A 14771-nucleotide genomic window follows, 5' to 3' on the forward strand; every position below is an offset into this window, starting at 1 on the left:
GAAGATGCTCACCCTCAAACCACGCTCGATTCGCCTGGATACACAGGGCTCCAAGAACAGCCCATATCTGAAATGTTTTGTGTTTCATTAACTCATGTGTGTGTCCAGAGTACTATCATTATTCACATTTCTAGGAAAACATTTTAGATGGTTCAAAAGGACCCATATTGTTCAAGGTTTAAGTTAATTAGGGATTGGGATCATTATGAAGGGTTGCAGATCACTCCAAACAAATAAACACACACCTTTTTCTCTAGCCCCGTAGTCGGCAAACCTCAGCTCACGAGCCACATGCGGCTCTTTGGCCCCTTGAGTGTGGCTCTTCCACAAAATACCACGTGCAGGCGCGCACGTACAGTGCGATTGAAACTTCATGGCCCATACGCAGAAGTCGGTATTTTGTGGAAGAGCCACACTCAAGGGGCTAAGGAGCCACATGTGGCTCGCGAGCCGCGGTTTGCCGAGCCGCAGTGTGCCAACCACTGCCCTAGCCCATGAGATCTAGCCCTGGCTACACATTAGTATCACCTGGCATGATTTCAAAAACCACCAATGCCTGCTCACCCACGCACACCAGCCAGAATGCAATTCAAGGTCTGGGAAGGGCCCTGTCACCTGGTATTTAATAAAAGCTTTCCCTGTGACTCTGATGTGCAGCCAAGGTAGGGAACCACAGCGATGACACTCCAGGTACCACCAAGTTGTTTTTCATGCTACCCACAGCTGTTATTCATTAACTCAGGGCACTCTTGTGGAAAGCTTAGTTTGATTATACAACTCACATAAACAGGAACTTGTAATTCAATAAGCGTTCTCAGCAAGGCCGACGATACAGAGAAACCCTAGCTTTGTTTGGTCCCGTGTAGCAAAAATAAAGACAGTTATCAAATTATAATGCACACTGTGCTCTGGGGAGCACACTGGCTTTAAGGGAGACGTGGTCCATTTTCTCCTTTGTAAGGCTCAGGTTCAGTCAGCAAAGTCTTACAAAGTCGGCAGAGGCAGTAAAAGTTCCTGGAGGTTCAAATGTCAATAGAGCAATCCCTCCTTGGGAACGAGTGTCTCCAGAACGGGTTAAGAAGCCAGGCTCGGTTGGGAATCCTGGCTGCACCATTTTCTAGCTATAGAACTGTAGGCAATTTCCTTAACACCTGAGTTTCCTTATTGATAAAATGGGGATTAGGCTTTGAAGATTAAAATGAGTTAATGTGTGTAAAGTGCTTTTTGTAGGATGCGTGGTATAAAGTAATTGTTATTATCATCTACCCCATGCGGTTAGAAGTGGAATATGACTCTTTCCCCCCTTAACATTACACTTTAGCATTGCCTCACTGAAACCATAGCATATGGGTACTTGTTTAGAGAATGATGGCAAGAGGTGTGTGGCTTCTGGCAGGGCTGGGGCAGTCATAAAGCCAGAAAAGTAAACTGAATTTGGTTTGTAGCAGATCTTATAAGCGAGGCCAAAAAGTCTAGATTCATCCTGTTGGCAGTAGAATGCCATTTGAGAATTTTGAGCCAGAGAATGACGTGAAATCCAACCAGTGCAGAGTTCAAGTACCTCCCGTCTTCTCAGGCTGCCCGAGGTTTTCTGACCTACTTCTCCAAGCAATACTGTCACGGGATCTGCACTGCAACTTGTGGTTTCCTGAAGCAAAGAAGGGTTCTCAAACCACTGAGATTTCCATTTCTGCCCCAGGGGGACGACAGTTGAACCAAACTGAATCACCGATGTACATTCTGACAACTACCAGCCAGCTAATTTTATTAGCTGGAGTCATTTTATTTTTTTTCTTAAACCTAAGACAGATATTTGTATCATCAAAGGCACTTTGGAGACCAACATTCCGGTCCCCTAGCAAGTCCAAATCCAAGTAAAAGAGCAAGGTAACCGGGAATAATGCCATGGATCAGCCAGAGGTAGCTGAGGTCCCCCAGATACTACAGGAATTTCATGTCATTGAGAGAAATTGGCAGGTTGCTCTCAAGTAGCTTGTAGGTTTAGCATCAAAGAATTTGTAACTGAGACTTAAGGGTTTGCCAGATATGATGCAGAATTTGAAAATTTTACAGGCTGAGAATTTTGCCCAAATCATCTCCTATATGTTAAAGCCAGAGCATGTAAAATTAGGTAGCCTGACTCCAGGCTCCCACTTAAGAAAAAGACAAAACACTCAAATAAGATAAAATATATTCCTTCCAACTCAGGAGTGGGGGTATCTGGGAAGTGGAGTTGAAGTGACATAAGTTCTAAACCTGGTTCTCCTCCAATTTGGGAGAGTCATGTGGCATTTAAGTCTCTGTTATCCCAAAATAGATGGGAATAAATTCGTAAGCACCAGATGTGCAAAAGTTCAACAAATGTAGTCCTAGCTGGTTTGGCTCAGTGGATAGAGCGTTGGCCTGCAGACTGAAGTGTCCCGGGTTCAATTCCCATCAAGGACACATGCCCAGGTTTGAGGCTTGATCCCCAGTGGGGGTCCTGCAGGAGGCAACTGTTCAATGATTCTCTTTTTTAAAAAATATATATTTTATTGACTTTTTATAGAGAGGAAGGAAGAGGGATAGAGAGTTAGAAACATCGATGAGAGAGAAACATCCATCAGCTGCCTCCTGCACACCCCCTACTGGGGATGTGCCCACAACCAAGGTACATGCCCTTGACCGGAATCAAACCTGGGACCCTTCAGTCCGCAGGCTGATGCTCTATCCACTGAGCCAAACCGGTTAGGGCTCAATGATTCTCTTTTATCACTGATGTTTCCATCTCTCTTTCCCTCTCCCTTCCTCTCTGAAATCAATAAAAATATATTAAAAAAAAAAGTTCAACAAATGCTAACTAGTGCTTAAAATGCTAGCCCCTGTGTTTTATTCTGTAAATCCTCACCATAACCCTATTGATTAGGTTACATCATTTAACCCCACTTATCAGATAAGGATACTGAAGCACAGAGCTTAAGAAACTTGCTCAAAGCCACAAGCTAGCAAGTGGCAGAGCCAGGATTCCAACACAGCATTGAGAGTCTGTGCGGGTGCAATAAAATGCAGTCACTGCCTGAACAAGCTGAGAGCCTAGTGGGGAGAAATAGAGTTCATGCAGGCATGCTTACAACACAGGTGCATCTGCAGGACATCAACAGGACACTAATGTTGAGGGAGAGAAAAGACATTGTTGCTAGGGTTGAAAAGGCTTCTGAGAAGAGTGGTGTTGGAATGGGGCTGAAAAAGTGAGTGCACAGGACTCTACCTGATGGAGAGAGTGAAGACAGTCTAGAGCCATGGTTGGCCAACCATGAATCGCGAGCCACATGTGGCCCTTTGGCCCCTTGAATGTGGCTCTTCCACAAAATACCACGTGCACATACAGTGCGATTGAAACTTCGTGGCCCATGCGCAGAAGTAGGTATTTTGTGGAAGAGCCGGTATTTTGTGGAAGAGCCATACTCAAGGGGCCAAAGAGCCGCATGTGGCCCGCGAGCCACGGTTTGCCGAGCTGCAGTTTGCCGACCACTGCCCCAGAAGGAACACAGGCCTGCTGACACCTTGATATCAGCCTGGTGAAAAAGATCTATTTTGGACTTCTGACCCCCAGATATGGAAGATGATACATTTTTTTAATTGTTTTATTGCTTAAAGTATTACAAAGAGTATAATATGTCTCCTTTTTTTTCCTCCCCTTGACCCTCCCCTAGCCTCCCATGCCTCCCAGTGTCTTGTGTCCATTGGTTATGCTCGTATGCATGCATACAAGTCCTTCAGTTGATCTCTTACCCACCTCCTACCCCCCAACCCTCCTCAGCCTTCCCCCTGTAGTTTGACAGTCTGTTCGATATTGCTCTGCCTCTGTATCTATTTTTGCTCATCAGTTTATAATGGTCTTAATTATCCATAAATGAGTGAGATCATGTGGTATTTTTCTTTCATTGACTGGCTTATTTCACTTAGCATAATGATGATACATTTTTGTTGCTTTAAGACACTAAGCTTATGGTACTTTGTTCCAAAAACAATAGAAAACTATCACACTATTCTAATTTATTTAATAAAAACTCTACATGTTTTATAAATTTTTATTTTAGAGAGGAGGAGACAGAGGCACAGAAAGATTAAGTTGTTTGTCCGAATATTGATTACTTAACATTGTTCTTTCTTGGGGGCTTCCTGGTTTTTCTCCTGCCTGTCTCTCCACCTTTTCCTTGGGCTCCTTGCAAGTTCCTTTACGCCAGTGGTTCTCAACCTTGGCTGCAAATTAGAATCACCTGGGAATCTTTTTAAAATCCTGATTTCTGGGACTCATCCTCCGGAAATTCTGTTTCTTTGTTACGGGGTGGGGCCACAACATTAGTAACAAAGAAACAGAATTTCCGGAGGATGAGGCCCAGGAATCAGGATTTTTAAAAAGATTCCCAGGTGATTCTAATGTGCAGCCAAGGTTGAGAACCACTGCTTTACGCCTATCCAATGTATAAATTGGGAGTTTATCCTAAATACTCTTCTCTTTTTCTTTGAATTCTCTTTCCTAGCTGATCGCACCCATTCCCAGAGTTTCAAATGCTGTTTATAAACTGATTATTCCCCAAGTAATAGATCTAACAGGGACCCCTCCTCTGAGCTCACACCAGTAAGCTTGTCCTGCCAACTTGACTTCTTTGTTTGGATAGCTTATAAACATTTCAAACCTAACACGTTCAAAACAGAATCAATTCCTACAAAACCGCTTCCCCATTCCCATATTCTATTACATTTGTCTCAAGTCAAAAAGATGAATCAGGCTTCATTCCTCTCTTCCACATCGTCCATGTGCATCCCACCACCAATCCATCCATTTTTGTCTACTTTCACTACCACCGACCTGGTCCAAGTCACCACCATTTCTCACCTCAGAAACCATAGTGGCTTCCCAAGGTCCCTCTTGTTCTTCCTTGTTCCTCTTTGGATCTATTTTTCTCACCCATTGAGAGTGTCCTCTGAGCCAGTAGATCAGATCCTGTCACATCCCTGTTTCACACCTTTCAATGGCTTTCCATACCTAGAATAAGATGCAAACCCCTTCCATGTCAATGACTCATGACCCTCCACACAGTCCAGATCCTGCCCACCTCACCAACCTCAGCAACCTCACCTGTGACCACGGCCCCTCATGTCATTTTCCTTTTTAGAACTATACCAGGCTTCTTTCAGTGCCTCAACCCCCAAAATTCTTTCCTGCCTCAATGACTTTATAGCTACAGCTTCCTTTTTGTGAGTTGGGTATACACACACACATTTCACCTATCTGCTACTAATTCTTCAATTTTCAGGTTAAAGATTTCCTCCTTAGAAAGGCCGAAACCAAACCATGTGATCGAAAGCATTTTTACCCTGCCACACAACCCTACCCTAACTTGATTCTTTATCCCAGCCCCTATTTGTTCTGGGATATGTTGGGTGATGGTGTTTTTTAGCACTTATTACAACTTGCAGTTCTTTGTCATTTTGGTTACTTTACTTTTTTTTCTTTCAATTCGTCTTTCTAGAATGTTTGTTCCATAAGGGCAGGGTCTGTGTCTGTCTGTCTTGGTTACCAGTGTAACTCCAGAGCACTAAGCCTGACACATAGTAGGTACTCAATAAATATTTGTTAACTATTGAATAAATGTTATATGTAAAAAGTTAGGAAAGTTTAAAATGATACTAATACACTATATCATTATCTAAGAATGCTATAACTACTTGAATAGTGAATTTGAATTTAAGTCAATAAATGATCAATAGCCAGTTGAATTTACATTTTATAATATTCTGTTATTCTTTTGATTGTAATTATCTATACATTAAACCAACTGTGCATTCAAAGTAAAATTTCATGTTATGACAAATTTGATTTTTTTTTTATTTTTTTTTTTACCTAAGGACCTTTTGTACCAATTAGCCTCTTTTAACCTTTTCTTTACACTTGTGGTAAAAGCCGCACGGTACAGATTCAAAGAAAGGAAATATATATTTAGCAATAGACCAGACCAGCACACATCTTTTTCTCCCTCCCCCCCAAAGTTGGAGGGCTAGATATGGTTTATAGGAAATCCCCAATGAGAAATAAAAATAGGACATAAATAACTCAAACTATGCATAGCAAATGGCTAATGCTTCTCAACTAGCTATCTGGAGATGAGGAACAAGTGATAAATATAGTAGGAAGCAAATGAAATAATAATGTTGATGTATTTTACCTTAAATAAGGCGATGTTTGAATTATTATAGTCAGAAAGGAGCCTACTTCTTTGAAAAATACCTGTAGAATAAGAAACACCTTTGTTCTTCACCCTTCATTCATGCAACATCCACCAAGTCCCCCAAAAGGGAGAAATGGAGATCTGAGATCTGTAAGTTTGAGGGATAATGTTCAAGTCAATCAGTACACTTTTATTTTGAGGCTACGGCATGCTAGGTATTTCTGAAAACAGCAAGATGAACGAATCACAATATCTGATTTTAGATAGGCTACAATCCAGTTGGGAAACAAGGCAAATATGTGAACAAATATGTGAACACATTTACCTGATGTGAATCAACACATCAGGACCAAAGATTCTACAAGGAAGAGCACACTAACTGACCACACATGTGACCTCAGGAGGCAGACACTGATCTACACAGAGAGCTTTGCATTGAGCACGCACAGAGTAAGCGTTCAGTAACATTTGATATTGTTAAGTTTTAAATGAGTGGACATGGAGAAAAGCCTTTGTTGGGAAATAGTATTAACAAATTGGTATTTGTTGTAAGGAATTTATCATAAACTTAACATCATTGGGACAAATCCCACTGTAATTTGTGCCAGAAGTTTATGACTTTGAGGTGGAACGTTCTGAAGTTAGAACACTCTTTTCCTCTTGAGATGCCTTTCTTTTTGTTGTTGTTGTTGATTCTCACCCAAGGATATTTTTTCCATTGATTTTTAGAGAGAGTGGAAGGGAGGGGTAGAGACAGATAGAAACATTGCTGAGAGAGACACATCGATTGGTTGCCTCCCACATACACCCTAACTAGGGCCGGGGATGAAGTCTGCAACCAAGTACATGCCCTTGACTGGAATTGAACCCTCATCCTTTTAGTCCATGGTCCAATGCTCTAACCACTGAACAAACTGGCTAGGGTATGAGATACCAAGAGGTAGAGGGATCTTACTTATGATCACATGGCCTAATATAAAAAATGTAACTATTCAACAAAAACTTATATTAAAGGACACAAACTATCACATATAGTCACCACCCTTTTAAAAGGCACATATATGTGCCTATATGTATATATGTGTATATGTGAAGTGGGCAGGTGACTTTAAGAAAGTTTCGGTATCCACTTCTGAAAAGTAGGCCTGCATGTTTTGTCTAACATGTTCAGGGTTCATTTCCAACCTTTCCAAACCCTCCCTGCTTCACCTGGCTCTTGCAAGGACCACGCTGGTGGTCAGATACTGCCCATTCTTCTTCTTTTTAAAAAATATATTTTTATTGATTTCAGAGAGGAAGGGAGAGGGAGAGAGGGATAGAAACATCAATGATGAGAGAGAATCATTGATCGGCTGCCTCCTGCACGCCCCCTACTGCAGATCAAGCCCACAACTCAGGCATGTGCCCTTGACTGGAATTAAACTTAGGACCCTTCAGCCCATAGGCTGACGCTCTATGCACTGAGCCAAACCAGCTAGGGCTGCCCATTCTTCTTGAGAGGATTTAAAAATCAACGGTCTCTGGGAGTCAACATGGACTAAGAATTCATCATAGTTCATAACAGTGGAAGCTTGATTTGTTTTTTAAAATAGTCATCAGTAATCATGTTTAAAACAATTTGGAAATTAATGGACTACTTTAAATATACTGTGTCTTAATTTTTGCAAATCACTTGACAAAATTTTTGATGATGTTTTTATGGACAGAATGATGAAAGAACATTATCATACTGCTTAGGCAGAGGCACAACCAACTGAACAATACATTGAAAGAATACTGATTACTGGTTCTGAAAAAAAGTTTACTTAACATATACCACCTACCCAGTTCTTGTCCTTGGCCCTGTCAGGGGCAACATTTTCCATAAATAATATGAAAGAAAATTACATATAACTGATTAACACATAAAAACCAGAGATTCAAAATGATTAAAATAAAAATGATTTTAGCGCTGGCTGGTGTTGCTCACTGGTTAGAACATTGCCCCATGCACCAAAGGTTCATGGGTTCGATTCCCAGTCAAGGACACAAACCTGGGTTGCAGGTTTCCTCGCCACACCTGGTTGGGGCACTTGCAGGAGGCAACCAATCAATGTGTCTCTCTCCCCCCCCCCACCCCTCCACCCTGTCTCCCCAATCCTCCCTCCCTTCCACTCTCTGAAAATCAATGGAAAAAATATATATCCTCTCGTGAGGATTAAAAAATTTCACTTTAAATAAATATTAACTGTTAAGTTTTACATTTAGTCTCAGGAGAGGGAATATTAGGCTTTAAATCAATACATATGAGTATATAGTTACTTATAAGTACAAAATTAGTTGGGAAAAAGTGTGGTTGCTTTTTTACTAACTTAGCTTTAGGTATTAATAAGAGTACAATCCCGAGAACTCAGGAACTAATATAACTTACACCATTCAGCACCAATGAGACTACTAGTATATCTTGTGTTATAGTCCAGAGAGAGATGTAGGGGGAAAGCTTCTGTCCTGGAAGAAGACACCAAATAAATGGTGGGGGATCTGGAAAACACAGAGGTCTAAGGAGCTCTAGGGATTTGTAACTTGATGAGGACAAAGGCTGGGGAGAGACAAGAGGCAGTCCTTCCAGGGCCTCGGAGAGCAGAGGCCACAGGCTGGTCTCCTCTACTTCACAGCACAGGCCAGGGCTGCGGGCAAGGGGACAGGTGCAGTGGGCTCCGTCTGGCTCAGGACAAGAAAAAACAACCACAGCAGACTCTCAAAGGGCAAGCCCTCTCTCACAGACTAGCCTTCAACAAAGACTGCAGGCTTCTCGCAGGGATCCTGAAGAAGGGAGGCTTTGTCTGGTAAAGCTGGAAAGGTCCACTCTGAAGTTCCTTCCAATCCTACGTGTATGTAAGTTATTTACAAAGTAAGATAAGAAGTTAAATAATGGAGACACCAGCCCCTTACAATGTACATATTTTCACAAACATGAGGTAAGGCAGGAGCAGGTGCCCATGGGTGTCTTGGTGTCTCATTATTTACCTTTTGTAGCAATTGTTTTGCTTCAGTCACTACTGCAACCGAACTGGAATGTCTGTCTGCTTTTACTCAATCCGTGTCGCAGGGAAGCGCATGAGCTCTGGAGTCACAGGGCCTGTGCTTAACTTTTGGTTCTACCTGTTGTAGGTTTGGGACACGTTTCTTATCCTTCAAGCCTCAGTTTCCAAACTGCAAGCGAGGAATAATAGTAGACCTGCTCATCGGCTGGTTGTGAGGATCAAATGAGACAGTGCACGTAAAGCACTTGGTGTGGTGCCTGCAACACAGCAAGCCCTCGGTGAATGTTACCTGTGGTCATATTGCTGGTAGTAATAAATCATACCCTCCTGTGCCATGGAGCTCCTAGAGTTTTACCTTCACATTTGCTTTATCCTACTGCAGGGTCTGAGTGACTGACTTTGTTTTGCTTCAGGAACAGTAGAATTGGAAAATGTGAAATGAGGCTTCTTAGACAGATGATAAAGGATGACAGGATGGCGCAGTGATGAGAGCAGGAGTCTGGTTCCAGAGCTCCGTCAGACTCGCTCTGGGACTGGAAGATCATTCATGCCTGGCATCAGTAAAATGAGAGCGTTAGACCAAATGTTCTGCTCTTTCCTGGCTAAAATGTTTTGTCCTAAATGGGGCCATGAATGGAAAAGAATAATAAATCATGAGGCTAGAGTGACAGACAAAATGGGAAAACCAAAAGGCCTGAACAGTGACTATTTAAAGCAGTTTACAAAGCAAAGTACCTCCTTTACAAGCTTTGCCGTGTAGTTAATGGTCCTTGTGCACTGTACAAAACAAGGCAATACTAATCATTTCTTCCAACTGTAGATTACTAAAATTTCCCTAAATTTTTAATAAAGGTGTACCTCATCCCACTGAGGGAACGTTAAAGGTGACACCTGCCAAATCGTATAGTCCCTTATTGTAGGCCTGCACACTGTGGAAAGTGGTTACAGCTGGAATAGAAAGTGGCCTGCTATATAGCCCTAGTGTGTTATACCTTTGATTTGCACTGGAATTCTGTGATTGCTTGCAGGATCAAGAACAGGTGGAATTAAAAGAAATCTGTTACCACCAGATAACCACCTGAAGCTTTTCACTTTAAGCCAGAGTCACACACTCTCTGTGAATTAAGGGCAAAGCTTCAATCTCCCCCTTCTCTCCCCCCACCCCACTTTCTTCCCCCAATTTATCTCTGTTCAGGATCCTACTTGCCCGCCGAATCCCCTTCCCCGTCTACAGAAAGGCCAACATGATGGCCTTCTAGCTCAGAGACACTTTAAAACCTCATGGTTACCAGAGCCAGGTAGTAAGGGCCCAACTTATCAGCTATTTCCAGAAGGCCATTTCCATGATAAGGTGTATCTTATATTAATCCCAAACAAACAGTGCTACTAAATGATGAAGAGGATTTTGACATAATATCTGCTGAAAATTCCAGCTAAAAAATAGAATTCTTTTAAGCCCACCACTGTGTTCTGCTACCACAATGGTATCAAAACTTCAACCCACACCAGCACAGGTTTGACTTCCCCTCACACCTGCCGCCACTGCTGTAGAACCTCATGAGCTTCAGTCCAGTTTCTCCTTCCTTCTCAAGTTCCTTCCCAACCACCAAAGAGAATCCACCCAGCCCCTGATCCTGTGTCCACATCTTGGTTTAGTATTTTCACCAATCCTGTAAAAACAAGTTGGGAGTATGATACAAATACACATTTCCCTGCCTTTCATGATTTTAGAGATTGCTGCACTAGTGAAAGGCCACTCAAGAAGATGGACTTTCATCTAGGAAGCAAAGTCAATTATATTTTCTTACCTATTTATAGAACTTACAGAACTGGATAGAATCAAGCTACTAGAAAGAGATATGTTCTGACAAATCCTTATCAGAGAGAAAATATCTTTATAGGCTACAAAAAATATATTGGATACATTTTGGGATATTACCTCTCATCAGTCAAAAATTACACTGAAATGTTTATTTAAAACTAGAGGCCCAATGCATGAAATTCGTGCAGGAGTAGACCTTCCTTCCCTCAGCTGCCGGCACCAGCTTTCCTCCAGCACCTGGACCAGGGTTTCCCTAGGGCTACCAGCACCCAGGACCTGGGCTTTCCTCCAGCTGCCCTCGCAGAGGGAGGCCCCACCCACCCACCACAGCCCACCAGTCAGTGGCCTGGCCCTCCCTCTATGGGGCGATCATGGGGCAATGGCTCGGCCCCTGACCAATCACATCGGACCTGCCTTGGCTGGCCTGGCACTAGTGGGTGTCATAGTGTGGTCCCAGATGGTTGTCTGAATGGTCGTTCTGCTGTTCAGCCGTTTGGTCGATTTGCATATTATACTTTTATTATATAGGACTAGAGGCCCAATACACAAAGATTCATGCAAGAATAGGCCTTCCTTACCCCGGCTGCCAGCACCAGCTTCCCTCCAGCACCCAGGACCCAGGCTGCTTCGCTCCAGCTGCTGCCAGGCACTCAGGACCCAGGCTGCTTTGCTCTGGCCACCACCGCCACCTACCGGACCTGGACTGAGGTGGTCAATGCCACCTCATGGCGACCAGTCGTTTGGTCGTTTTGGTCATGATGCCTCTTGGCCTTTTATTTTTATGATGTCCTGAAGATGCCACACTTTGAGAAATTGGTTCATCCTAACATAACCCTCTAATTTCCAAGCTTTATTTTTAGCAGTGGAATTTTTTAAGCACCATTTACACCATGTTCTAATATATAAAATAAATAAAAGTCAAGGCTCTCTGGTCGAGACTAGGGAAGGGGAGAATAGACCCCCTCAACACTTTAGTTGGCCCATTGTTTTAGAATAATTGATCTACTTTATTCTCAGGAGTGTGAATAATCCCACTTCACTAATAAGGCTAATAGTACATGTATTAGGCAGAATTCTCCAGAGATAGAATCAATGCAGTGTGTGTGTGTGTGTGTGTGTGTGTGTGTGTGTGTGTGTGTGTGTGTGTGATATATACACATACTGGTATGTAGAGGGAGAGATTTCTTTTAAGGAATTGGGGCCCATGTGATCGTGGGGGGCTGGCAAGTCTGAAATTTGCAGGGTAGGCAGCAGGCTGGAAGACCCAGCAGGAGTTGATGCTACAGTCCAGAGTCCAAAGGCAGTCTGGAAGCAGAACTTCCTCCTCTTCCAGGGACCTCAGTCTTTTCTTCGAAAGCCTTCAAATGATTGCATGAGACCCACTCACACTGTGGAGGATAATCTGCTTTTGGCAATGTCTACTGGTTTAAATGTTAATCACGTCTACAAAATGCCTTCACAGCGATATTGAGACCGGTGTTTGACCAAACAGGTGGGCACCATAGGCTAGCCAATATGACAAATAAATTAAACATCACAGTAGCTAAAATACCTTGTGCTGTTTCCTAGCTCCTCAGGTAATAAGAAAGGTTCTAAAGAGCTAGGTGATCAGAGACAAAAAATAAACATCTTGAAGTGCCAATGTGGTCAGAAGATGCTTCTTTGGAATGAATGTAACTAAAGGTAGGGTCAAGCAGGCCTAATTTTGGTGAATTTGGTTTATCTCAAAAACAAATTATAGAGTGTAAATTAGTCACCAAAAGTGCCAAAAACAAAAAAAACCTTTTTCTTAAAAAATGTATTCTTTTGAAGTTGATACACCAGTAGATTGGAGTTTCATGCATAACTGTGCCCTATTTCTCAGCAACGTTCTTGTTACCAAGATTGTTAATAAAGGAAATGAAATTTTTGCCCATTGAAAGCTGAGCTCATACTTCTTCCCAAAAGAAATATTAGCTCTTTAGTCTAAAAGAAAGTCATTCATAGAGAAGTGGCTGAATGATAACTGATTTAGGTTGTATATGCATTTAATCTCTCAACAAGTTTTGGGAGTGTGAGTTGTGATCTCTTGTATTGGACAGCCTGAGTCTCAGAGTGGACCCCAAACTTGACTACATCAACTGTTATGCTGATACCACACTCCTTGATTTGGCCTCAGCTGTTGGATCAGGGCGGCCACTGTGTACACCAACAGCCTATAAAGTAAGTAACCTGGCACAAAAGCTCTACCTCACAGAGGAGATGGTGACCACAGGAACAAATTTAATTCCCCCCTTGAGAACGTTTTGAATCCTAAAAAGAAAGTCAATTAAAAGCAGCCGATAGCCCTAGCTGGTATACCTCAGTGGATAGAGTGTCAGCTTGCAGACTGAAGGGTCCCGGGTTTGATTCTGGTCAAGGGCACATGCCCGGGTTTGGGGCTTGATCCCCAGTAGGGGGCGTGCAGGAGGCAGCCAATCAATGATTCTCATCATTGATGTTTCTATTTCTCTCTCCCTCTCCCTTCCTCTCTGAAATCAATAAAAATATATATATATATTTAAAAAGCAGCCGATAAGGGAAGCAAAGACTAAAAAACGACAGAGACAAGCCAGCAGCTAGGAATACAGAGATGACCAAAGCAGACATGACTTCACAATTTCATAGAGCTGTTTGACTAGAAAACGAGGATTAAAATACAATGTGTTAAATATCACAATAGCAAGACCCAGTGAACACCATGGGTACACAAAGAAGAGCTGCCTAAGGGTGGCTTTCTAGAGACCATACCCAAAGCTGGGGAGCAATAACAGCAGAGCACTGCAGTTGGGCTGCATGAACTTCTGCTATTGAGGACGACACGATGGCTCCATAAGGCTAGAATTGGATCTTGGGGAATATAAACCTCTCACTTCTCAAATTACATTCTGATTGTCATGTAGCTCAGATATGCGTCTCTGTGGCTGTTTTTACATGACTTCCAGTTCTATTCCTGGTTCATGGTTCCCATGAGGCCCTAGACACCTCTTTTCCTTATTCCTTTTCTGTGTGTATTTACAGAAAGACCCCATTACTTAAGACAATCAATGTTATTTGTATCTGAAAACCAAACATGCCACTTTTGGTTAACTAACTGTTATGTAAAGAAGCTTCACACGTTAAGGCCAAAACAACCTAAAAGTCAAAATATGATGTATCTCTAAAATTCAAATTGCTCAAATGCAAGGAAAGACTTACTCCACCTAATTTTTATTACACCCCCCTGAAAGATTTTACTTACACATATTGTGACCAGTATGTAATAGACAAACCAAGGAGAATTTATACTCTCCTCTCTGTCAGGTAGAGGCGGGAAACCATGAGTTAATAATCAAAATGAATAGCCTACAGTGCTGTACCTCAAACCATCTTCAAATGTTAATTAGACAGAACCTAGACACAGAACCTACACAGAACCTAGAGACAGAAGAACTTCGCTGGAGAGAACATGGCAAAAGATCCTGGACAGAAACTGGAGACAGAACCTAGAGACAGAACCTAGTGAGAGAACATGGCAAAAGATCCTGGGCAGAAACTGGCCACAGAACCTAGAGACAGAACCTAGCGAGAGAACATGGCTGAAGAACCTAGAGACAGAACCTGGCTACAGAACCTGGATAGAACATGGCAAGAGAACCTGACTAGAACCTGGTGACAGACCCTAGCTGGAGGACCTAGACAGAACCTGGCTGAAGA

The 14771-nt window shown here is 42.5% G+C and overlaps 1 long non-coding RNA gene across 1 annotated transcript in view; it reads right to left on the reverse strand.

Annotated features, from left to right (window-relative positions):
- LOC118655359 overlaps window positions 1-14771 on the reverse strand; it is a 70699-nt gene that overhangs the window by 44848 nt on the left and 11080 nt on the right. The window contains exons 6-11 of the long non-coding RNA XR_004967258.1: window positions 10769-10905; window positions 9591-9786; window positions 9219-9492; window positions 8623-8699; window positions 6210-6271; window positions 4880-5029 (exon numbers count right to left, since the gene is read on the reverse strand). This is a non-coding gene — a long non-coding RNA (uncharacterized LOC118655359). The remainder of the gene's footprint in view (window positions 1-4879; window positions 5030-6209; window positions 6272-8622; window positions 8700-9218; window positions 9493-9590; window positions 9787-10768; window positions 10906-14771) is intronic.

Source organism: Myotis myotis, unplaced genomic scaffold (assembly GCF_014108235.1).
Source record: "Myotis myotis isolate mMyoMyo1 unplaced genomic scaffold, mMyoMyo1.p scaffold_m19_p_1, whole genome shotgun sequence".
Classification (NCBI taxonomy): Eukaryota; Metazoa; Chordata; class Mammalia; order Chiroptera; family Vespertilionidae; genus Myotis; species Myotis myotis.